This window comes from Centropristis striata, chromosome 19, assembly GCF_030273125.1.
Source record: "Centropristis striata isolate RG_2023a ecotype Rhode Island chromosome 19, C.striata_1.0, whole genome shotgun sequence".
NCBI classification, from domain to species: domain Eukaryota; kingdom Metazoa; phylum Chordata; class Actinopteri; order Perciformes; family Serranidae; genus Centropristis; species Centropristis striata.
In genome coordinates, this window is record NC_081535.1 from 3,338,803 (window position 1) to 3,365,720 (window position 26,918).

At 35.2% G+C, this 26,918-nt stretch overlaps 1 protein-coding gene across 2 annotated transcripts in view; it reads left to right on the top strand.

Annotated features, from left to right (window-relative positions):
• The first annotated feature begins 3,770 nt into the window (after nucleotides 1-3,770).
• plppr1 (phospholipid phosphatase related 1) overlaps nucleotides 3,771-26,918 on the top strand; it is a 105,478-nt gene continuing 82,330 nt past the window's right edge. Inside the window, exon 1 of one of the 2 annotated variants that reach the window (XM_059358029.1) lies at nucleotides 3,771-4,029. The gene's annotated coding sequence lies outside the window, so the exon portion shown is untranslated. The remainder of the gene's footprint in view (nucleotides 4,030-26,918) is intronic. The other variant, XM_059358028.1, reaches the window with a different exon arrangement.

Sequence of the window (26,918 nt, forward strand, 5' to 3'; positions counted from 1 at the left end):
TGCAATAAAAATCACTCCTTGTGACTAAATTACAGAATTCTAAACACAAAATTGTGTTGCTTTTACAGAAAAAAAGGCAGCTGTGGTTACCAGGATGATTCTGCAAAAAATACAGTACAAATGTATGTTCTTTTTTAATAATTTTGTGTCTTTTTTAAATAATGTTGTCTTTTTTGGTAATTCTGTGTCTTTTTTGGTAATTTTGTGTCATTTAAAAAAAATAATTTGTGTCTTTTTTGGTAATTCTGTCTTTTTTAAGTAATTTAGTTTTTTCTGTCATTTTGTGTCTTTTTAAAATAATTGTGTGTCTTTTTTTTGTAATTTTTGGTCATTTTGTGTCTTTTTTTTGTAATTTTTGGTCATTTTGTGTGTTTTTTAAGTAAGTTTTTTCTGTCATTTTGTGTCTTTTTTGTCATTTTGTGTCTTCTGTGGCTCGTTTTGTGTCTTTTTTAAAATAATTTTGTGTCTTTTTTGGTGATTCTGTGTCTTTTTTTGGTCATTTTATGTCTTTTTTGGGTCATTTTGTGTCTTTTTTTTTTTAGTATTTTGTGTCTTTTTTTGGTCATTTTGATACTGGCTCCAGTGGCCCCCAGGTAATTAGAGTTCGAGACCCCTGATGTAGAGCAACGACTCAGTGTTGTAGAGAGAGAGACAGAGACGGCAGTGTGTGTTTGGTAAAGTTATTAAAATTCATCTTAGTCTATTAAACTGTTTGTGTTGTGGTTTGATTCAGCGGCTGAATAACTTTATGTGATTAAAGCATAGCACATAAATATTCTTAAATGGAAAGAAATCACATTAATACATAAACAAAGATGATATTTACTGAAGCCAAAAAAATCACAAGTTAATTATGCCGTTATCACAAGAAAATAAGCTTTGTTACCCAGAAATAACTAAATAATCACCCGTTATCCCGACAAAACAATAGGTCATTTCCTCTTTAATTATACTCTTTGTCATTGTGATTAATATCCATGCTTTTCTACTTGTATTAATGTATTATAATGTTTTTTCTTTACTCTTTTTAGTGGCTATTAGAGGAACTGCATTAAGCATTTTACACATTAGTTTATAACACTTAGCCTTGACAGTCACTGCCCTGTTAATTGGACAATTATCTGTATCTGAATAACTTTATGTGATTAAAGCATAGCATAGAAATATTCTAAAATGGAAATAAATCACATTAATACATAAACAAAGATGATATTTACTCAAGCCCAAAAAAGATAATAGTAATTATGTTGAGATCACAAGTTAATTATGCCATTATCACAAAAAAAACAAGCTTTGGTACCCAGAAATAACTAAATAATCACCCCATTATCCCGACAAAACTATAGGTCTTTTCCTCTTTAATTATACTGTTTGTCATTGTGATTAATATCCATGCCTTTCTACTTTTATTTATGTATTATATATATATATATACTCTTTTTTAAACTTAAAAACTAACTTTATTCTGGGATAACATAAATGGGATATCCTTACATGTTAGAAACTGTATAAACATTATTTAACCCACATATAATTTGTGTGTTTTTTATACATTTTGGACGGGTTGATGGCAAATTTCGTTGTTCTACCCTGTGCAATGACAATAAAGGCTTTCTGATTCTGATTGTGAGAAATAATTTAACCCTTTAGCCTGAAGCAGAGCTGTCCAGGCCTCTGTGGTGCTTCTAAAGGCTGAAATCAGTTGTGATTAAATGAACCAGACACCACTTTTTCCAATTCAATCACTTTGATTATCCTGTGATTACTTCCTCATTATAAATTATATAATTAACTCAAGAAATAGGCTAGAGAAATAATTTCAGTTTCTTCGATTTGACATAAATTAGCCCAGTATCACATAAAAAAATAGTTTTTTTTTAATGTCAAAATAATTAACTTGTGATCGAGATAACGCATTATAGAAATTACCACAAGCATGACTGTGTAATTTGTGCTTTCTCATTTCAATACAGCCGGACACTAATACTGTCTTGGAGCCATCTAGTGGCTATTAAAGGAACTGCATTTTCTTACACATTAGTTGGTAACACTTAGCCTTGACAGTCACATTTTTAGCACATTTCATTTAAACTTTGCTATAGTCTTGTGAATAAATGCTTCATTACCACTGCCATAAAAGTTATGCTTTTTTGTTTATATAGGGCTGTTTCCACTACCGCCCAATACCCAGAATGAGGCGGGTCTCACTCGCCGAAACGCCCCTAATTTGAATACGAGCCGTCCGGAGCGGACTTTTGTTAGGACTTTTTTTGTCCCTGTAGAAGAGCAGGGTCTTTTTTCTCCCCTGAAAAAATCCTGGTTGCTGATTGGATAGAACGCTAAGCAGGATGTGACGTAATACTCGACGCCACAACAACGGGCACTTAGGGACTTTTCAGACCCCCTTAGCGACTATTTGTCAAGAAAGCGACTGGAGACAAATCCAGCAACTTTTTCTAGTGTTATTGGAGACTCCAAGGAGTCGAATCGGCACAGTCCTCCTGCAGCAGTCTCTCCCAGCTGCAGAGCCGGAGGGGATGTTAGAAAGAAATGTGAATAAAATCATATATCTGATGCAAAAAAAAGGGCTTTTCTTTGTGATAAATGGCTGTTCTGTCCTCTAAAGCCTCATCATGCAGCTGCTTTCTGGACATAAGGTCAAAATGCACAAGAAATATATATATATTTCACTGTAAGTTCTATATCTAGTCTTTAGACATTTTTATTTTGATTGCATTTTATTGCTAGAATCTATCTATCTATCTATCTATCTATCTATCTATCTATCTATCTATAAATGGCAGGGAATGCATCAAATAATACAGGTCAAAAATTTGAGGTGCAAGCAAGAAAATTAATGAAATATTTGCAAAATGACAGTGAAGAGGCATGTGCTGATGGCAGCCATATAAATTCTATGAGAAAAAATATATCTTTCAAGCCACTCAGAAGGTCAATCTTGGTGTCAAAATCTACATTTTCTGTTGGGAAAAATGTATCTACAAGATCTGACATGAGATTAAAGCTTTCTCTTGATTTTGAACATAGAGTCCAAACATTTTCAACTCAGGATTTCCTGCTGCAGCACTTGAAGCGAGTCAGTCTGGGTGAAAATGAACATATCTATTTGATCAAATAATCATCTAGTGATATTCTCAACAGCTTTAAATGATTCTTTGACCCAGAAAATGTAGATTTTGACACCAAGATTGGCCTTCTGAGTGACTTGGAAGATGTATCGGTTCTCATAGACTTCATATGGGTGCCATCTCCGATCCTCAATCTTGATGAAATGGCTCCTACCAAAAATTGAAACCTATAGTGATAGAGAGCATGTGGAAAATATGTGGTAAAATGTAGATTTTGACATCAAGATTTCTACAGGATCTATATCTATCTTTGGACTTGTGAACATTTTGTTACTGTCTTTATTCTATCTAGCTCCATTTTTCTTTAATTGAGAAAAATCAGACATGGAAATCATGCTTTTTGCAAACAAAATACAACCAAATCTCGCTTCATATTGAAACTCTCCTGTAAAAAAAAAATCCTCATTCATCCTGTGTGACTGTAAACGTGTGAAGCTCCATTACATGAATATGAAGCAGCACTGGAAGGACACAAAGCTTCCTCTTCTTCTTCTTCTTCTTCTTCTTCTTCTTCTTCTTTTCCTAAAAGCAGTGTTCCTATAGGACCTTGGGGGTCTATAAGGGCAGGCTGACTGGGAATATTCGGGCTAGACAGCCGACTTGCTTGTAACACAAGGTCCCTACACAGAATTAAGTCCGCTCCACTGGAGCCCGAGTACGCGTCTTGTCCCCGCCCCCCTTCCGACCAGGCACAGCATCCATCCTCTCACGCGCTCACACGCTGCGTGATCCCCATCACAACCCGAGCTGCTGAGCCCATGGAGTAGTAGTACTAGTAGTAGTGGGAGTGCTTCCTTTTTCGTCCCCCCCTTTCTCTCCTCCTTTTTTATATCTTTAATGGATTCGCCTTTTCTCTGGATTATTGCTTCATCCCTGCACGGTAAGCAAGTGTGTGTGTATATGTGTGTGTGTGTGTGTGTGTGTTGCCTGCTGATGCTGTGGGGGGAGAAATAAGAGGAAACGGGACTGTGCTGCTATTGTCTGTTGCTGAGGCAAGTTCGGACCTGGATTAAGTCCGAACGCGTCAGATTTAACGCGAACGCGAAAGCGGGGATCGAACCCGGGTTTGCACCTCAAACGCAAAAAATCTGTGCAGAATGGGTGATTGTACGGAGTCGATATCGGTATTTTAGACAGACACCTGTCTCCAGCAGCAACAGTGACCGCCCTCCGGGGCTTATTTACGCCCTTAGAAATGAGCATTTTGCACATGGAGCGCCTCTGAGCGCGCTGCGGCTCCTTTTTATGGCACCAAAAACCAAACATTCCGCTCCATTTCTGCAAATGTTTCGCCCTTCGTTGCCGAGCAAACGTGTCTTCAGTCCAGCCAGAAATATTCGGCCCTTCTCCCCGCCCCCCCCCCCCCCTAACATCACAGGGTGGCTATTCCTCCTCGACCAGCCCCCCCTCTTCTCTCCTCAGACCCTCAGACTTACATGCTCGGCGCAGTTGAAGCCTTTCACATCACTCAAAAAGACTCAAATCCTGTTATTTAGATGCCTTGCTGAGCGGTATAGGGGTAATTAATTCAGTGCAGCATGTGTCATCATCCCTCTGCTGATTGCTTCTCCTATCATCATATTATAATAAGACGTGCATGTGGCCTGGATATGAGAAGCCACAATCATCTTCTTATAGTTTTCCTGAAAGAAATAGGAATAAAATCATATTTCTGATGCAAAAAAAGCAGCTTTTCTTTGTGATAAATGGCTGTTCTGTCCTCTAAAGCGTCACCATGCAGCTGCTTTCTGGACATAAGGTCAATATGCACAAGGAATATATATATTTCACTGTAAATTCTGTATCTAGTCTTCAGAAATGTTTGTTTTTATTGCATTTTATTGCTTGAATATGCCGAGGTTGTTCTTTTTATTTAATAGTGTTGTTATTGTCTCTGTGTGTAATGCTGCTACACTGTAATTTCCCAGTTTGGAGAATAATAATATAATAATAAATAAATAAAGTCTATCTATCTATCTATCTATCTATCTATCTATCTATCTATCTATCTATCTATCTATCTATCTATTTACATGGCAGGGAATGCATCAAATAACACAGGTCAAGAATTTGAAGTGCAAGCAAGAAAATTAATGAAATATTTGCAAAATGACAGTCAAGATGCATGTGCTGATGGCAGCCATATAAAGTCTATGAGAAACATTATATCTTCCAAGCCACTCACAAGGTCAATCTTGGTGTCATAATCCACATTTTCTGTTGGGAAAAATGTATCTACAAGATCTGACATGAGATCAAAGCTTTCTCTTGATTTTGAACATAGAGTCCAAACATTTTGAACTCAGGATTCCCTGCTGCAGCACTACGAGTCTGGGTGAAAATGAACATATCTGTTTGATCAAATAATCATCTAGTGATATTCTCAATAGCTTTAAATGATTCTTTGACCCAGAAAATGTAGATTTTGACACCAAGATTGACTTTCTGACTGGCTTGGAAGATGTATCGGTTCTCATAGACTTTATATGGGTGCCATCTCTGATCCACAATCTTGATAAAGTGGCTCCTGATATCTATTGTCTAAAAAGTGCTGCTTATTTCTGCGTACATTGACCGTAGTTTTGATGCTTCCTAACTGTCTGCACTGCAAAAAAGGTGTCTAAAAACCAGATAAAAACACAAAATCTGAGGGAAATGATCTTGCTGCATGGACAGATTATTTCATTTGACAAGATTTATCAAATTAAGATTATTAAATCTATACCAGGGATGGGCAACTGGAGGCCCGGGGGCCGCATACGGCCCGCATTTTCACTTGAAGTGGCCCTCAGTACAACTACATGCATTTGAGCTTGAAATCTTAAAAGTGCAGTGTAAAAATGCACAAAATTACTTCTTGCAATTAATGTTGGTCTGCTGTTCTTACACTGAAAACAAAATAAATAACAGTAAGTGGTTATTTTTTATTGTTTCAAACCTTTTGTATTCCTATTTATACTGTTAAACATGCATCTGAGCATGAAATATGTTAAGTTACTGCACTGTAAACATATTTAAAATTGCAGTTTCATCATATCTGGTTAAGTGATGCTCCTATATGTGGCCCTGTGGTAGTGGACATGAAAAATTGTGGCCCCCTGCAGCATTTAAGTTGCCCATCTCCGCTATAGAAATAAGCATGTTGAACGCTTAAAATAAGAAATTAACTCTTAAAACAAGATAAATGATCTAACATTTCTAAATCTAAAGTTTTTTTTTATCTTGGTAAGAACCAAATAATCATCAGGTCACTCTGCTCGGGCCAGTTCATCACTGCTGGCAGCTTTAATTTATCTGGTTTTAAGAGTTAATTTCTTATATTTTAAGCGTTCAACATGCTCATTTCTAGATTATATTATATTATATTTAGTGTATTTCACTTATTTTGAGGCTGTAGGAAGTTAAATGTTTCATCTCATTTTAAAACCAGCATTTTCGGCTTATTTCAAGCCTTCTAAATGCATCTGTAGACATGTTTATTTCTATTTTTAATAATCTTAATTCAAGAAATCTTGTCAAGTGAAAATATCTTGCTGCATGGACGGATAGTGTCACTTGTTTTGAGAACCTTTTCCCTCAGATTTTGTGTTTTTATCTTGTTTTTTTAGACACATTTTTGCAGTGCATGTCTTGATTTGTTTTAACTGTAAACTCAAATAAGTAAATTAGCAATCTCCAGTTCCTCCTCCTTTAATTTATCTTGCTTTAAGAGCTAATTTCTTATATTTTAAGTGTTCAACATGCTTATTTCTAGCTTTAATAATCTTAATTTAATAAATCTTGTCAAGGTAAATTATCTGTCCATGCAGCAAGATCATTTCCTCAGATTTACTGTTTTTATCTCGTTTTCAGACACACCTTTTTGCAGTGTATTGAAAAAAGTTGTGGACCCAGAACGGAACCCAGTGGAACACCATAAAATAAGATCTTCATCCATTTTGACATTTTTAGCACTAACAATTAGTATTGTTTTACATCTCAAAGTACTCAAAAGTTGACCTCTGTGTGTATCTGTCCATGCAGCAAGATCATTTCTCTCAGATTTACTGTTTTTAGACACACCTTTGTTGCAGTAAGATAGTATCTCCCACCCAGAGAGAGAGGTTTCTAGCAGCTATTTGTAGTGGGCACCTGTGAATTAGTGCGTTTTGCTGTGTGTGTTTATATGTGACAGGTGTATTCTTGCTCGTCCCTGCAGTAAAGCAGGCGATGGTATTATTCAGCAGACAGATGGCAGGTGGCTGGCCATCAGGTGAGCCTTTCTGAATGCAAGAAACCTGCTGGCAAACACCCATCAGGCTCAATATGAAATTTAAATAGTGTGTGTTCTTGGTTTCACTGTGCTAATGCTTCTTGCAGGGGTGCGTGATTGTGTTAAAGTCCAGTTCTGTCTGACTCACACGGACTGTTTTGGCTCCGGGGTGTGTGTGTGTGTGTGTGTGTGTGTGTGTGTTTGCCTTTTCCTGCAAAAGGTTATGTCACTTTTGACCAATCAGATAGAGAAAACAGGTTGAGGTCACAGTGACATCATCGTGCCTGGCAATGATATACTGTAGTGATGTGGTCTGTGACATCATCAGCAGCATCATCATGTTGCACTTTCAGTTTCTGACATCAACGCTGATTCACTAATCATGATTGTTTTTTAATGTCGTTATTTATTTATTTTTTAGCTGGTTTATCATTATTATTGTGATTATTATAGCAGTTTGAACAGTCATGGTGATATTTTAGTCATTTAGTTATTGTTAGTTATTGATAGTTTAATGTTATGAGAGTATATTATGGCCATTGTAGGTAAATAAAAACCTCAAAACAAAACAAAACAAAACAAAACAAAAACAAACAGAGCCAGGGAAGGAGGCTTTTATTCTGAAAAAAATAAAAAATAAAATAAAATAATAATAATAATAATAATAATAATAATAAAACAGATGGATTAGAGTTACTACTCTTGAATTAAAAAAAAAATGTTAAAAAAAATAAAATAAAAAACAGAGCCAGGGAAGGAGGCTTTTATTCTGAAAAAATAAATACATTTGTATTTTATAAAATTAAATAATAATAATATTAAAATAACTGATAGATTATAGTTACTACTTTATAATTACATTTTTTTTTTACCTACAACGTATATTTTCATTTAAGAATGATAAAATATGTTTTTTTTATTCATCATGATTCGTGATTAGAATGCATTTTTTCATATTATTTGATTGAAATTGTGGTAAAAAAAAATGCTTCATTTACCTGTTTGTACAACAAGCTGTTCTTTGTCCTATTTTTTTATTCTTATTTGAATAGTTTTGATTTATTGCTTCATTTTGGCCTTGAACCCTTAAAGAACGTTTTATACCACAGTTTTGTCTGTGTGGTTTTAGACTGGCAGCTTTCAGAATAAAGCTGCAGTACGTGCTCGTATTATCATCTTAAATCTGCAGCATGAAGCCCTCACTGTCCTTCACTCTCAGAGGAGAGCATCCCATGAGATTTGTCAAAATGAAACTCAGCTCTAGTGTATGATTATCTCTTCACATTGTGAGTGATGAATCAAAACATACAAGTGTAATGTAACATGGCTGCTCCACATGTCACTTCTGTCTGGTTATCACAACATGTTTCAATCATCTCTTGCTGCCTTTTGGAGCAAAATAAATTACTGTAGTAGGTTTAACCCATTTAGTTTTTCTGTAAATTCAACAGAAGCGTCAACTCTTCTACTAAATAATAGATTTTTCAGCCTCTGTAGCAGATAGAAATTAAATTCACAAAGTATTTGAGAGCTTATAGCTGTTATATCTGAGCTCCCTCCGCTATAGTCGTCTTCCGCCATGATTTCAGTTCTGGAAAAGTCCCATGATGCATTGTGACACTCCCACATGTATTCTCATTTTGTGTCTTTTTTTTTGTCATTTTGTGTCTTTTTTAGTCATTTTTTTGAGGAGCAGGGAGGACGGGCAGCACTCTGCGAATATTTTCCCCTCAGTTTGCCAGAAGCTTAACTCTATGGAGCCTTGGGTTATTTTGTCCATTTTTGAATCCTTTTCTTGTCTTTTTGTGTCTTTTTTTAAAGTAATTTAGTGTTTTTTCAGTCATTTTGTGTCTTTTTTTGTCTTTTTTTAGTCATTTTGTGTCTTTTTTGGTCATTTTGTGTCTTTTTTATTCATTTTGTGTCTTTTTGTGTCTTTTTTTGGTGATGATTTCAAAGTTCTGGAAAAGTCCCATGATGCATTGCGACACTCCCACATGTATTCTGATGCATTTCATTGGCTACATTGGCCCAAATACTACAAAGCAACGTATCTGCAAAACAAGTCTTGATAGAATTTAATTTTGTGGACACAAAATGCAGTTAAACAGTTAAATCACAATATATTGAATCGCAATACTCACCATATCGCAAAATGCTTAAAATCGCAATAATATTGTATTGTGACTCTAGGGCTGGGCGATATGGACCAAAAGTCATATCCCGATATATTTAGGCTGAATATCGATATATGATATATATCCTGATATTTTTATCACAAAGTGAGAGCAAATGTTCAGTAAAAGCCAAATATGACATGTCACAAGTAGTTTTATTAAAACTGTTTTGAGTGAACATAAATACTGTATAACAACAGGAGAACACTGTAAAAATGTCCTGTTGTTTTTACAGAAATAAACTGGCAGCTGTGGTTACCAGAATATTGTTGACATATGTCAAAATCTTTACAGAACAACTTGTACATTTTACATCCTAAAACTGTAGTAAATTAAAATAAAAAATACATTTTAAAGTTGTAGATTATAGCGTCCTTTACTGCTAATTTAACAGGATGCTGCTGCTTATATACTCATTATTTATGCAACATTTACATGCAGATTTTGCTTATTGTGCATTGAATACCAGTAAATTAACATTCAGTTATTATTAATTGTACACTGAATACCAGTAAAATGTACAAGTTGTTCTGTAAAGTTGTTTACATTTGTACTGTATTTGTTGCAGAATTATTCTGGTAACCAGTACCTTTTTAAAAAAAAAAAAAAATCAAAGCTCCATAAAGTGCACATTTAGATAAAAAATTATCTTAAATAAAAGCCGCAGCTTGCCTGGAGCAAGGATGACAGTGCAAATTTGAACTATATCGATGTATAAGATATGGTCTAATTCCATATTACATTAAAAAATAAATCAATATATCTTTTATATCGATATATATTGCCCAACCCTAATTTTGACTCAAGTATCAGGATAAATCGTATCCTGCTGATTCACACCTCTAGTTTAAAACATGGTAAAATAGTAAAATAGTGACTAGATACTCTTCTGAAATGTGTTACACATTCCAATAACTACACAGAGACACCAGTCGAAGCCTCATGTCCTTATAAACCACAGATATAGACGTGACGCTGCAGGGAGCGCTGACCTCTGACCTCCTGTCTGACTCCTCCTCCTCCTCCTCCCCCAGCAGAGACCGGCTATCGATCACACACACATAAACCTTTTCACGCTCCGTAGCAGGTATTTGATGAGCACAAGATGTGGGGGCAGTGTCATTAGAGCCGAGGGGGCGTTCTGATTGGACGATATATCTGTCAGTGTGACGCCTCGGGGGAACGCTCGGCCCCGAGGTGAGATAAGGTCCTCTAGAGGACGAGGGGCCTTTTCTCTTTATCTCCACCAGGCTGATACATTCAGGTGATACGGAGACACAGAGGAGCAGAGAGGACGGAATATTTTTACCTCAGTTTGCTAGAATATTAACCCTGTGGAGTGTCCAAAAGCTCCAAATAATCCAGACTTTAGTCGTTTTGTTTCTTTTTTTTAGTCATTTTGTGTCTTTTTTTAGTCTTTTTGTGTCTTTTTTTTTTAGTCTTTTTGTGTCTTTTTTTTTGTCATTTTGTGCCTTTTATGGTCATTTTGTCTTCTCATTTTGTGTCTTTTTTGGTTATTTTGTGTCTTTTTTTTAGTCATTTTGTCTTTTTTTGGTCATTTTGTGTCTTTTTGGTCATTTTGTGTCTTTTTTGGCCATTTTGTGTCTTTTTTTAGTCAGTATTTCTCCATTAGCTCCCGTTCCCATTCAAACTAATTATATAGACGAGTCTGGCCTGAGACGCTGCATTCTGGCATGCTACAAATAAAGGATTTATTTATGTACTCAAGCCAACAAAATACCACTTTTCCCTCAAATTAATCAAGCATCCTTATAAATGTAGATGTTTAGCCACATTAGTTGTCACTGTGTTGTGAAGCTTCTGGGCTCTGAGACGATTTTAGCCGTTTTTGAACACTTTTGATTTCATGGACCACATAAAACATGTTTACTATACCCATATTTGGTATCTATTTTTTCTTCACCCATATGATCTGACAGTTATTTTCTCACGTTAACCTACTTAATTAACCCTGTGGAGTGTCCATAGACTTGTTGCCTCCATCAGACTAGAAAACAAAGCAGCGTGGAGCCCTACTGTAAATTTACCTCTAAAGTTCTGGCTGTAAACTCCATGAGGCCAGTTTCAGTTTGATGATGATATACCAAGTAAAACTGGAGACAAGCTCAAATAGATTTAGTATAAAATGATAGAACTGGATGGAACCCTCTTATATGTTAGATTTGACACCTTTGTTCACATTTGAAACATTTCAAATTCTTTATTGAGCATGATAGTGTTTTGAAAGTAAAAATAAGATTCAAAATCACATTTTATGTTGGACTAAAAAGACACAAAATGACCAAAAAAAACCACAAAATGACAAAAAAAATTACACAAAATGACCAAAAAAGACACAAAATGACCAAAAAAACACAAAATGACTAAAAAAAGACACAAAATGACAAAAAAAGACACAAAATGACTAAAAAAAGACACAAAATGACAAAAAAAGACACAAAATGACCAAAAAAGCACAAAATGACCAAAAAAAAGACAAAATGAGAAGACAAAATGACCAAAAAAGACACAAAATTACAAAAAAAAGACACAAAATTACAAAAAAAATGTTATTTTGTCCATTTTTTAAAATCATTTTTATGTCTTTTCATGTCTTCATAAGTCATTTTGTGTCTCTTTTGGTCATTTTGTGTCTTTTTTAGTCCTTTAGTCCAACATAAAATGTGATTTTGAATCTTTTTTTTTATCTTTCAAAACACTATCATGCTCAATAAAGAATTTTAAATGTGTCAAATTTGAGCTTGGGCTACACGGTGGTGTAGTGGTTAGCGCTCTCACCTCACAGCTAGAGGGTCAACGGTTCGCCTCCCGCCTGTGGTTCTTCTGTGTGGAGTTTGCATGTTCTCCATGTGTCAGCGTGGGTTCTCACCAGGTTCTCCGGCTTCCTCCCACAGTCCAAAAACATGCACTTAGGTTTAATTGGTGACTCTAAATTGCCCGTAGGAGTGAATGAGAGTGTGATTGTCTGTCTCTATGTGTTAGCCCTGCGACAGTCTGGCGTCCTGTCCAGGGTGTACCCCGCCTCTCGCCCAATGGCAGCTGGGATCGGCTCCAGCCCCCGTGACCAGATTGCGGTTAATGGTAATGAATGAATATTTGAGCTTGTCTCCAGTTTTACTTGGTACATCATCATCAAACTGAAACTGGCCTCATGGAGTTTACAGCCAGAACTTTAGAGGTAAATTTACAGTAGGGCTCCACGCTGCTTTGTTTTCTAGTCTGATGGAGGCAACAAGTCTGGATTATTTGGAGCTCCAGGACACTCAGCAGGGTTAATAAAGTAGGTTAAAGTGAGAAAATAACTGTCAGATCATATAGGTGAAGAAAAAATAGATACCAAATGTGGATTATAGTCATTTTTTATGCGGTCCATGAAATCAAAAATGTTCAAAAACGGCTAAAACAGGCTCAGAGCCCAGAAGATTAACAACACAGTGACAACTAATGTGGCTAAACATCTACATTTACAAGGATGCTTGATTAATTTGAGGGAAAAGTGGTATTTTGTTGGCTTGAGAACATAAATAAATCCTTTATTTGTAGCATGCCAGAATGCATCTTCTCAGGCCAGACTCGTCTATATAATTAGCTTAAATGGAAATGGGAGCTAATGGAGAAATACTGACTAAAAAAAGACACAAAATGACTAAAAAAGACACAATATAAGAAGACAAAATGACCAAAAAAGACACAAAATGTCCAAAAATGGCACAAAATGACTAAAAAAAGACACAAAATGACTAAAAAAAGACACAAAATGACAAAAAAAGACACAAAATGAGAAGACAAAATGACCATAAAAGGCACAAAATGACCAAAAAAGGCACAAAAAGATTAAAAAAAGAAACAAAACGACTAAAAAAAGACACAAAACAGCTAAAATAGACTCAGAGCCCAGAGGGTTAACAACACAGTGACAACTAATGTGGCTAAACATCTACATTTACAAGCATGCTTGATTAATTTGAGGGAAAAGTGGTATTTTGTTGGCTTGAGTACATAAATAAATCCTTTATTTGTAGCATGCCAGAATGCAGCGTCTCAGGCCAGACTCGTCTATATAATTAGTTTGAATGGAAACGGGAGCTAATGGAGAAAAACTTGAATCTGCAGCCAAACGTCCTGCTGGCTGACAGCCCTGGGTGTGTGGTTTTTAAATACATGCTAACTGACTATATTAAGGAGCAACTGGAGATTAATTTACTTATTTGGGTTTTTACACTGAAAAATCGAGACATGCACTGCAAAAAAGGTGTCTAACAACAAGATAAAAACACTAAATCCGAGGGAAAAGGTTCTCAAAACGAGTGAAATTATCCGTCCATGCAGCAAGATGTTTTAATTTGACAAGATTTCTTGAATTAAGATTGTTAAATCTAGAAATAAACATGTCTACAGATGCATTTAGAAGGCTTAAAATAAGACGAAAATGCTGGTTTTAAGATCAGCTTACTTAAAAAGTAATTTTACAGCCCAAAAATGAGTGAAATGTGCTAAACATAAGCATGAAATACGCCTGAAATGCTGGTTTTAAAATGAGATTACTTCAAAATGTAACCTTTTACAACCTCAAAATAAGTGAAATATACTAAACATAAGCATGAAATAAGCATAAAATGCTGGTTTTAATATGAGATTACTTAAAAATTTTACTTCCTACAGCCTCAAAATAAGTGAAATACACTAAATATAAGCAATTACATATTATGTTTTCTTACTTTTAGCAAATTCAGCTGAAGATTATGAAAAAATATATATATTTATTCAGAGAAATTATGATTATTTGATTCTTACCAAGATAAAAAAAAACACTTTTTGTGTCTTTTTTGGTGATTTTACGTCTTTTGTTTCTTTTTTGATCATTTTTATGTCTTTTTGTGTCTTTTTTGTGTCTTTTTTAGGTCACTAAAAGACAAAAAATTGTACAAAAGAGATAAATTAAAGCTGCCAGCAGTGATGAACTGGCGCGAGCAGAGTGACCTGATGATTATTTGGTTCTTACCAAGATAAAAAAAAACACTTTAGATTTAGAAGTGTTAGATAATTTATCTTGTTTTAAGAGTTCATTTATTACTTTAAGTGTTCAACAAGCTTATTTCTAGATTTAATAATCTTAATTTAATAAATCTTGTCAAGGTAAATTATCTGTCCATGCAGCAAGATCATTTCCCTCAGATTTACTGTTTGATCTGGTTTTTAGAGCTTTTTTGCAGTGTGACTATTAAAAATGTGAACCATTGCAGCTTGGTGAAGAGTTCTATTGGTTTTATTGTTCACCACTAGTTTCCAGTGTCTCATGGTAATGCTGGTTTTAATGAATCTTCTACCTCATTAGCAGATGTTGCAGGATCTTGAATTAATGTGGGCCAATATATTCATTTGGACTGAACATCAAAGCCTTTACCTTTGCTGAACTCGCTCAGTTATTCCGGACACGTCAGAGCTGATCACACAAGTCCAATTTTGAAATGTTGCATCAAAGAAAATGCCAATTATGGACGTTTCAATCTTCTGGTTAAAAGATTAAATACACAAAAGTCCAAAGATGGCATTATTACAGGGCTGGGCGATATGCACCATAAGTCATATCCCGATATATTTAGGCTGAATATCGATTTTTATCACAAAGTCAGAGCAAATGTTAAGTCAAAGTCAATATGTCTGTTTTGGGGTATTCTGTTACTTTTTTTTTGGTAAATTTGTTTCTTTTTTTGGCAATTTTGTGTCTTTGTTAGTAATTTTGTGTCTTTTTTTGGTCATTTTGTGTCTTTTCTTGGTCATTTTCGGTCATTTTGTGTCTTTTTTGGGTCATTTTGTGTCTTTTTTGGGTCATTTGGTGTCTTTTTGGGTAATTTGGTGTCTTTTTGGGTAATTTTGTGTCTTTTTTGGGTCATTTGGTGTCGTTTTTGGTCATTTTTCCATCTATAGTCATGGAAACCATGGACATGGATAATAATCAAACTCGTTATCAAGAAAAGCATGTTAAATGTCTAGATATCAGCTCTTAAATTAAACTCTTATGAACTATTTTTGTTTTTAATCATTATAATTGTCCAAACAAATATACCTTTAGTTGTACCAGCCATTAAAATGGACAAGAAATTGAAGAAAACAATAGAGTAATAATTTTTTCCATGACTGTATAAAGAATAGAAAAAAATGTGAACTATATAGATATATGGTCTAATTCCATCTCACATTTAAAAATATATCAATACATTTTTTATATCGCCCAGCCATACATTGTAATGTATTGCTGTAGGCTAATCCCTCAGTAAACAGTAGAAGAAGAGATTGAGCAAGAGAGAAAAAATAATAATAAAGAGGTTGCTTTAAATAAAAAATAAATAAAATTGTTGTAATTTGAACTTTCCAACAGTCCTTGAATGGATTGCAGGTCACAAAAATAGTGATATGTGTCAGAATGTCTGTATTCTACATGTGTAATTTAAAATAAAGCGTTTGCACTAACCAAATAAATAAATAAATAAATAAAATAAAGAGGTTGCTAATCGGACAGCGTTGCCGCCCACGAGAGAAAATATGTCTTCAGGAATTAGATTCAACTGGGCAACTTATAATTGTTCTTTCATGCAGTAACAGCTGATCAGACATGTGAGTTAAATGTTCATTATGCAGAATTTATTCTGGAAAAAAAAAGCATTTCCATCTCCTTTTAAGCTCATTAAGTTTTTTCAGAAAAGACAAAAACCACCTCAAGCGAGCGCAAAAACTTTTATGTGCATTTTTCAAAGTTTTTACCAAATTTAAGCGTTTCCATCAAGCTTTTCTCATGTAAAATCATAATTCATTGATGGAAACACTCACATTGCTACAGAGAAGCAACAGAAGAAGTGAGAGTGTCATATCTATTGTTGTCAAAGACAACGTGGCATGCTTGTATTTATATAATAAACGTTGTTGTATTCAAAGTGAATGAAAAGATGCGAACACAGCCACGATTAGAGGTTCAGGCTGGTTGTGAAGTGAGGCAGAGCTGCATCTTGTTCAGGTGAAAGTGTTTAAAGTGGAGTAAGCGTTGCCACTAACCCCTTTGGCTCTGTGAATCTATAAATGTAGAGAGATGAGAGTAAAGATGAGAGACGCTCAAGGAAAATAAGAGAAAGAATCCAGTGAATTCAGAGATCAGTCGGTTTGAGTTGTCACACAAACACACAGACAGATCCACTCCCCGCTAACGGTGTTAGCCGTGCTAGCTAGCTGCTGCTAATGTTTGCACAGTTGATGCATTGGTACTTTGGGGCATGGTGGAAGAAGTACGTACCAGTACAACAATGTAGAAGCACAATGTATATTTTTGCAGGGACAGCAGCACATAAATAAAAGTAATAGCAGCAGAGTTAGCTAGTAGCTCATTTACACCTGTTATCCTTGTGCAGCATGTGGATAAAAAACAACTAAAGAACTACAAATATAGTACATAAAACAGCATAGGGCTGGGCAATATGGACCAAAAGTCATATTACGATATATTTAGGCTAAATATATCTATATACGATATATATCCTGATATTTTTATCGCAAAGTGAGAGCAAATGTTCAAGTAGTTTTATTGGAACCGTTTATTTAAGTGAACATAAATACTGTATGACAACAGGAGTAACTTTTTTTTTTAATCAAAGCTCCATAAATGCACATTTAAGTAAGAAAATATCTTAAATAAAAATAGCCTATGAAGTAGAATGGGCCAAAGGTGCTATAGTTTGTCAGAAAGTAGTTGAAAAACACTATTATATGTGTGGTCTGTGGCCTAGATGTTAGGTAATCAGCTTGTTACCACAGGGGTCACTGGTTAAAATCCCAGGACTCACAGGTCAAGAACTAGTTGTCAAAAAATAGCAACAAAATACAACATTATGGGACGTCCAAAAATGACTCCCTTGAAATAAATGAAACATACAAGAACCTTTATTTAAATATGCAATCATTAAGATCAGTGTATATGATGGAATAGAGGCATTAAAATCTGTGAGAAGCCACCAAATTTGAGCTTTTTTTTTTTTTACAACACCGTCTGGCTGCTCCATTTCCTAGTGGAAAGCCCGGTTGACTGTGAAAATGTTATGTGAGGTGATTTTAGTTATTTAGTTATTAGTAATTTTTTTATTATTTGCAAATACTCAGGAGTCAAGAGTTTTATTTATTAAAACAGACTAAAAAAAACATATTTTCTATATATTTTTCAGTATTTTGTAATATCGTCAAGAATATAATTATCGCAAAAATTCCCTGAAATATCGTGATAATCTTTTAGGGCGATATCGCCCACCCCTAGTACAACAATGTAGAAGCACAATGTATATTTTTGCAGGGACAGCAGTACACAAATAAAAGTAATAGCAGCAGAGTTAGCTAGTAGCTCATTTACACCTGTTATCCTTGTGCAGCATGTGGATACAAAACAACTAAAGAACTACAAATATACTAAATAAAACAGCACAGTGGTTATTTAACGAGCCCTTTATTAAAAATCTGTCTTTAGTTAAAGTAGACCTATTATAAGCAAGTATCAAGAGAGTATCAAAAGTCCATGTTTTTTATATTATGTGAAATATTAATAGTAGGTATAGGTTTACCTTTTTAATCCTCAGGTGTAATGTTTCTTTGGTAGAACTGCGAAACATCTGGAAAGTGAAAGAGGCCCATCTGCACACTGTTTTCTCTGTAAGACATCACAAGCAATAAAGGTTAGGAGCCACTGGTTTCATCTTCAGCAATGCATTGTGTTTATTAAGCACATAGCTTATGTTTTAATGTAAAATCTGAATTTGTAGCTCAAGTAAGTTCAAACCACATCTGTCAAGCATATGTACTGGAGAAAAAAAAAAATAATAATTCCATCTGAAATGTAATAAAATTAACTCTATGGAGTCTTGGGCTATTTTGTCCATTTTTGAATCCATTTTTGTGTCTTTTTTTGGTCATTTTGTGTCTTTTTTGATCATTTTGTGTCTTTTTTGTGTCTTTTTTTAGTCAGTTTGTGTCTTTTTTTGGTTGTTTTGTGTCTTTTTTTGGTCATTTTGTGTATTTTTTTGTCATTTTGTGTCTTTTTTTGGTCATTTTGTGTCTTTTTTTGGTCATTTGGTGTCTTTTTTTTGTCATTTTGTGTATTTTTTTGGTCATTTGGTGTATTTTTTTAGTCATTTTGTGTCTTTTTTTAGTCATTTAGTCTTTTTTTTGTCATTTTGTGTCTTTTTTAGTCATTTTGTCTTTTTTTTGTCATTTTGTGTCTTTTAAGTCCTTTAGTCCAACATAAAATGAGATTTTGAATCTTTTTTTAACTTTCAAAACACTATCATACTCAATAAAAAATGTTAAATGTTGCAAATGTGACCAAAGGTGTCAAATCTACCATATAAGAGGGTTCCATCCAGTTCTATCATTTGATACTAAATCTATTTGAGCTTGTCTCCAGTTTTACTTGGTATATCATCATCAAACTGAAACTGGCCTCATGGAGTTTACAGCCAGAACTTTAGAGGTAAATTTACAGTAGGGCTCCACGCTGCTTTGTTTTCTAGTCAGGATTTGGAGCTTTTGGTGACTCCACAGGGTTAAAAGCTAAAGTAACAAATAGTGAAGTAAAGCACAAGTCATTCAAAATTGTACTTCAGTGCGTAGTTACTTTCCACCGATGCACCAAATCAGAAAAATGCAGAAAAAAGAGAAAAGCTTTGTGTTCTCTCCAGCTTTATATTCCTCTGATCCGTCAGACAGTCCTCACAGCTGTCATTTCCTCCTGCGTCACTCAGGCCAAACACTGAGCTCTACATCTAAGTGTTTCTTGGATTTTTTTTGCAGCTGAACAATAACTCTGTCTCAGTAAAATATCATAAAAATGTGTACAAATATAATTTATGAGTAAAGACTATTAAGTGTTTTTAGGAATTCAGTGCAAACAACAATTTTCATTACTCATCCCAGTCCATCCCATTAGTCCATTATAGATATACTATGCATATACTATGATTTTCCTAAAAAAAAACAATATATAGCATAGACTCACATAGGGCTGCACAATTACTCTAATTTTAATTGTGATCACGATTTTGACCGCCACGATTAAATTAACCTGATCGTCGGCGATATTTCCATTTTAAAATGTGTCTCTCCTGCATATCTAATCAACACTTTCTACACCAGTAGTCCACCAACCACCAGGGGGCAGGGCCGTTTTTCTCCCCTGAAAACAGCCTGGTTGCTGATTGGATAGAACGCTAAGCAGGATGTGACGTAGTACTCAACGCCACAACAACACGCGCCATTTGTAAAAGCTGGTGAAGCAGTGTTGTCAACTTAGCAACTTTGTTGCTATATTTAGTGACTTTTCAGACCCCCTTAGCGACTATTTTTCAAAAAAAGCGACTGGAGACAAATCCAGTGACTTTTTCTGGTGTTATTGGAGACTTTTGGAGACTCGTTCTTACTCTTCTCAACGTTAAGAAGAGTAAGAACGAGTCCAAGTGGCAAAGTCCTCCTGCAGCAGTCTCTCCCAGCTGCAGAGCCGGAGGGGATGTTAACCCCTTAGCGTCCAGTCTGCAAATTGCTAACAGGCTAACAGTTAGCTCTGTAGCAGTACAGTGTGTATGTGCTAACAGGCTAACAGTTTGCTCTGTAGCAGTACAGTGTGTATGTGCTAACAGGCTAACAGTTAGCTCTGTAGCAGTACAGTGTGTATGTGCTAACAGGCTAACAGCTAGCTCTGTAGCAGTACAGTGTGTATGTGCTAACAGGCTAACAGTTAGCTCTGTAGCAGTACAGTGTGTATGTGCTAACTGGCTAACAGCTAGCTCTGTATCAGTACAGTGTGTATGTGCTAACAGGCTAACAGCTAGCTCTGTAGCAGTACAGTGTGTATGTGCTAACAGGCTAACAGTTAGCTCTGTAGCAGTACAGTGTGTATGTGCTAACAGGCTAACAGTTAGCTCTGTAGCAGTACAGTGTGTATGTGCTAACAGGCTAACAGTTAGCTCTGTAGCAGTACAGTGTGTATGTGCTGCTGCTGCAGGAGGTGTTCACTTAGCGATCTCTGTTTGTTTACAACAAGCACCAGACACTAAAAATTGTTGCTATTGTTTGTTTAAAAGTAGTGCAATAAAAATACAGATGTTTTCCCTAACACGATGAATAATTGTGATTAATAATCGCGATTGCAATATTGATCAAAATAATCGTGATTATCATTTTGGCCATAATCGTGCAGCCCTAGACTCATATATCTTAAATAACTTATTGTAATCAGCCACTAGAAGTCTGTGGTGGTGTCTGTATCTGCAGAGATCCTCCCCCTCTGCCTATATGTTCTCATTTCTTTTCATTTTGCTGTGTTCCAGATGTTTCCGATGTCAGCCTTTGGGCATGAAGCTACTAAAAAAAACGAACACTGCCGAAAAAAAAAATGCAAACATAGCGAGGCAGGACATCAAGCTGACAAAGCAAGTTCCAAAACAAGAGTAAATGTGGGGTTTGCTGTCACTTCCCTTGAGCCCGAGGGGGAGGGGGGTAGTTAAAATGTTGTGTTTGCAAACATCAAGTGAAGATCATCTATATGCCTCTAAGGTACGACAGTTTGGATCAGTCCAAATTGTCTGCATCTAATAAGACAGGACGACAAACCAAAGGCAAAAACAAATGTTAAGTTTCATCTTTTCAGCATCATAACTGTGTTAGTGTAAAATTGGTTTTCATCAAAAGGGCAATTTGGCTGGGCGGTATATCGGTGTTACGAGAGACATGTAGTTAAGAGAGACTGATTCACCCAGACCAAACTGGGTTTATCCCACAAAGAAATTCCTTCCATAACTTTAGACGTCTTTTAAATATCATGCACTCTCCCAGACTTCCCCAAAAGGACCTTATTATCCTCAGTTTAGATGCTGAAAAAGCATTCGACCGGGTAGAATGGACATACTTATTTTCAGTCTCAGTTCAACTGTGGAGATAAATTTGTGTCCTGGACTAAGATCTCATACAATAGCCACCAGGCCAGAATACTTACTAAAAAAACTCTTTCGGATCCTTTCTGGAAGCCGAAACTATTCGTTTGCATCCAGATATACATGGTTACAAAACAGAATACGCCAAGGAAAAAGTATCATTGTATGCAGACGACATTTAGTAGTTTCTCGGGGTACAAGGTTTCATTTTACATCTATTTTTGATAATTTTGTGTCTTTTTTTGGTAATTTTTACATCTATTTTTGGCCATTTTGTGTCTTTTTTGGACATTTTTACATTTATTTTTGGTCAGTTTGTTTCTATTTTGACAATTTTGTGTCATTTTTTGGTAAATTTTGCATCTATATTTGTAATTTTGTGTCTTTTTTGGTCATTTTTACATCTATTTTTGGCCATTTTGTGCCTTTTTTGGTCATTTTTACATCTATTTTTGGTCATTTTGTGTGTTTTTTGGTCATTTTCTACATCTAGTTTTGGTCATTTTGTGTGTTTTTTGGTCATTTTTACATCTATTTTTAGTCAGGAGGAACGGTCTTCATTTCAGATAGGCTACTCATTATTTTTTAAATTGAACATGTGATTATTATCTATAGTCTATAGATGGATATATTCAGATTGCAAGAGAAATACAGTAAGAATTTCAAGAATTTACAAACACTTTATCAAAAAAATCCAAGCACTTTTTAAACCTTGAAATACAACATTTAAATTCAAGCATTTTCAAGGATTTCAAGCATCCGTATGAACCCTGGCAAATGAAAAAATAAAATCAAAGCTGCGGTATGAGCATCTTTTTTTCTTGTCCTGTCCTTTTTGTTTCATCTGCTTTGTTAATGCAGGGCTCTGCTTGTTTACTTGCTATTCATTGTTGTCATTAGTCTTTTTTGTCAGGGATTAGTTTTTCTCACCTTCTGTAAAAAACAAAGGAAACATAACTATCGACTGTTAATTCCTCTGTTAAGTGACTGGTTTCCCAATAAACATATTTGTAACAAATACCAATATATATCATATTTGGCCACACGGCGATCAGTTTTGGTCCATATTGCCCAGCCCTAGGTTACAATTGTCTATTTCAGAACTTTGTTTCTGTGTTTCTGTGATGATTCAGTCGTTGCTGAAGTTGTGAAAAAAGGTTAAGAGCCGTTGACACATAACAAAAACTGAAGTACAAACACAGATATACTTGTAAATGAAATGATTGCACGGATAATGAGAAGCTGCACTGTCATGATATTGTTGGAATGCTTAGAAATGTCAGAAGGGAAAGACTTCTTTATCTCCAGCTGGGTCAGAAGGATGCTTCTGATGGTTAGGGATGAAAAAAAAAAAGCTGAACACTCAGATCAAGAGCCTGTTTGATCTAAGTATAGAGCGAAATCTGGAGATGTTACAAGACAGCATGACAAAAAAACTTGCACAGCATCACTCAGCATTCAACACACGGAGTGAAAACACACACACACACACACACACACACACACACACACACGTACAAAAGCCTTGGAGGAATCGTGGAAATGCATTTTCCCAACTTAAGAATTTACATTCATACATATGCAAATTTACCTGAAGCGCTTGCAGTTGTTTACTAATGTCATTTATTGGGATGTAGAGCAACAACCAGCATTCCTGCATTAATTCACTGCACAAGCTAAACAAGGACTGTTGATTTTGAATATGAATATATAGGATTTAATTTAGAAGAAATACAATATTAGAAAATGTAATTCAGTCCTAAGCGTCTGCATGAAGAAGAAATAATTGGTCACTAAGGGTAAATTGTATTAAGAAGGAAGCTTTGATGCACAACATGGGTCTAAAGTGACCCGACAGAGTTTTTATGTTCTATATCTTTGCAAAAAATTATTTTCATCATTCAGTATTCCAGGTTTTCATCAATTAGTTTGTTTTTGATCATAATACATCCTAATTGTATGTCTTCCTTTATTCATTTTTTTTTTATAAAATCCCTTTTTGTGTCACTACTCTTCTAATGCACAACATGGGTCAGAAATGACCCATATCCATTTTTTTTAGCTAGGTAGCTTGCCAAGCTAACTACTTAACTCATAGACATATATACATAGACTCCGCATTGAGCCGGTTGGTCCGTTGCTGCAATACGTCAGCGCGGCCGCCATATTGGATGTGGCAGATCTGCCTGTAAACTAATGAAAGTAAACGGACTGAACTTCATAAAGCGCCTTTCTACAAAGTGCTTTAAGTTAATGCCTCTTATTCACCCATTCACACACACACTAATATATCTGGGAAACAAATAGGCACCAAAAACAAAGTATGTAACTTTTAAAGTGATGATTATAAATGTTTACTCCTTATATTTAGGGTGACCAAGCGTCCTCTTTTGCCCGGACATATCCACTTTTTACGTCCTGTCCGGGGCTTTTTTATAAATTCACGAGAATGTCCGGTGTTCAATGTTTTTCATAGGACCAGTACACGTGCACGTAAATTGACCGGCGCTTTGCACACAACTTTGCGAGACGTAATTACCAAGAGGCTGCCTAGTGGGCGAGTCAGCGCCGCACACACACACAGAGAGAGAGAGGGCAGATCGAACAGCGGAGCAACATTACATATTGAAATCTAACATTTAATCTGTGTCTATAATAACCAGATCCTGAAATGTAGATGTGACATGAGGGTTTTCTGAATAAAGAGCACTAACGTTTACATTTAACTGATTTGATTAATCGTTTTTATATTCACATTGATGAACATACAGTATATCTACACAGGGGGCATTGATGAGAATACATATCTATACAGCTATACAATTGCAGTCTGTGTGTGTGTGTGTGTGTGCAAGTTACTATTAAGTTACTATTATTATTATTATTTTTATTTATTATTATTATATGTACTGTTGCTGACATTACTATTATTATTATTATTATTATTATTACTATATACTGTAATATACTACTATTATTATTATACCGGCCTTATTTATTATTATTACTATTACTATTACTATTATTATATATTTATATATTATATATCATACTATATATTATATATCATACTATTTTATTTATAATTATTTTATTTTATATTTTTACTATTTATTATTACATATATTTTATATTATATACTGTACTATTATTATAATTATATACCGTCTAGTCACTATAGCATTGCTGCCATCATATCAGTATAATTATAATTACCATCATCTTGCCAACCTACCAACTGATCTGCTTTTTTAACTTCTTAAGTGTCCTTGTTCTATCCAGTGTTTTTTCTATTGTTGTTTTTTATTTATGCTACCTCAGTATTTTATTTTATTCTATTGTATTTTATTGTACTTGAATACCGGACTGCTGTGACAACCGAATTTCCCTTCGGGGATGAATAAATCTTATTAGTATTATGCGCGGGACTTCATAGTATTAGCCAAAATCAGCAAATTCTGTTCGTAAAATGACGTTATAATAGCCAGATACAATCAAAAGTATTTTTTGATTCTTACCTGTGAAAGGTAAGGCCATGCGATCGGGTTTGTACAGTAAATCTGTTGGTACATTTCCATGCAGCACATGAATTAGGCATCTTCTCGCTGTCTCCGCTTCTGCACTTTGCCACATCCAAGATGGCGGCGACGTTGACGTACGCTTCAGCACTCAATGCGGAGTCTATGTATATATGTCTATGACTTAACTACCTTCTTGGCTAAGTTTTTAGCTCAGTAGTTAGCTAAGTAGCTTGCTAAGCTAACTACTTAGCTACCTTCTTGGCTAAATATTTAGCTAAGTAGCTTGCTACGCTAACTACTTAGCTACCTTCTTGGCTAAGTTTTTATCTAATTAGCTTGCTAAGCGAACTACTTAGCTAACTTCTTGGCTAAGTAGTTAGCTTAGCAAGCTACTTAGCTAAGTAGTTAATTAGTTAGTTGTAATAATACAAAAACGTTTTTCTTCATAAAGTATGAGAGGCAAAATGGAAATAATAATCTGTTGCTATCAAGAAGATATTTAAAGAATACTTTGAATATTCAATCATAAAATAAGTTGATATCAAAAGATAGAGCACAGAAACACACAGCAGCATTAAATAACATGGGGAATGAATGAGGGTCATTTTGTTTCTATTTTGACAATTTTGTGTCATTTTTTGGTCAATGTTGCATTTATTTTTGGTCAGTTTGTGTCTTTTTTGGTCATCTTTACATCTATTTTTGGTCATTTTGTGTCTTTTTTTGCTCATTTTTACATCTATTTTTGGTCTGGAGGAACGGTCTTCATTTCAGATAGGCTACTCATTATTTTTTAAATTGAACATGTGATTATCTATAGTCTAGATAGACATAGTTTGCATATATTGCATGAGAAATACAGTAAGAATTTCAAGAATTTACAAGCACTTTATCCAAAGTCCAAGCACTTTTTAAACCTTTAAAATACAACATTTAAATTCAAGCATTTTTGACCCATGTTGTGCATTAGAAAGGGGTTAAAATATGTTGTGCATCAAAGGGTGAAACTAAAAGTGAACAGAAATGCTTCTTTGAGGTGTCACCGCAGTGTTGATTCAATACCAGAATGTTCTATAGCGATAATGAAGTAGGTGATAATGAAACCAGACAGGTTTATTTTTGTGGCGTTGAGAAAAGAGCGTGTGACATTGAGGCAAAAGTGATCAAAGTTGCAGCGATGAGTTGAAATGAGCTTCAGGGACAAATATCACTGAGGGTGAAAATCAGGCCAGCAGCTGAGGCAAACCACTGATCTGTGAAAAAGTACAGAATTATGTTTGAAAACTTTTTGAGACTAGCTGGTTAGACGCATCAGAAAAAAAACAAGCTTAATATCTCCTCCGCTTCCATGCTGCTTCTGTACTGTGAAGTCTCTCTCTGGGGGAATGTTTTTTTCTCTTAGTTTGAGAAGTTTTGATTCTTTTCTAAAAGGATATTCCTGATCTTTTACTGTCAACTTGGCTCTGTGTCTGATCTCATCTTACTCCTCTCTGTCTTTGACATTCTGGTGTCCTCTACTGTATCGTTGCTAGGCGATGTGCAGATCTTTTAGCAAAGCTTTTTGTCAGAGAGATAAAAAAGTGATTCCCATTTCAGTTCCCCACAAGTTATTCTGTATTAGAGTCTGTATAAAGACAGCTTAATTTAGGGTTTGTATGGTGGTAGGGCCTGAATCAGATACTAACTTTAATTGAGAAAATGGGCAGTTTGGGGCCAACTCCACCTGCTTGCAGGTTGAGATGGTTGTTATCAGCCTTTTCAATAGCAGCTTGAAAACAAAGCTGTTATGTTTAGAAAAAAGGCTGCAAGTTTACTCATGTTTAAGCTACAAAACCACTTTATGG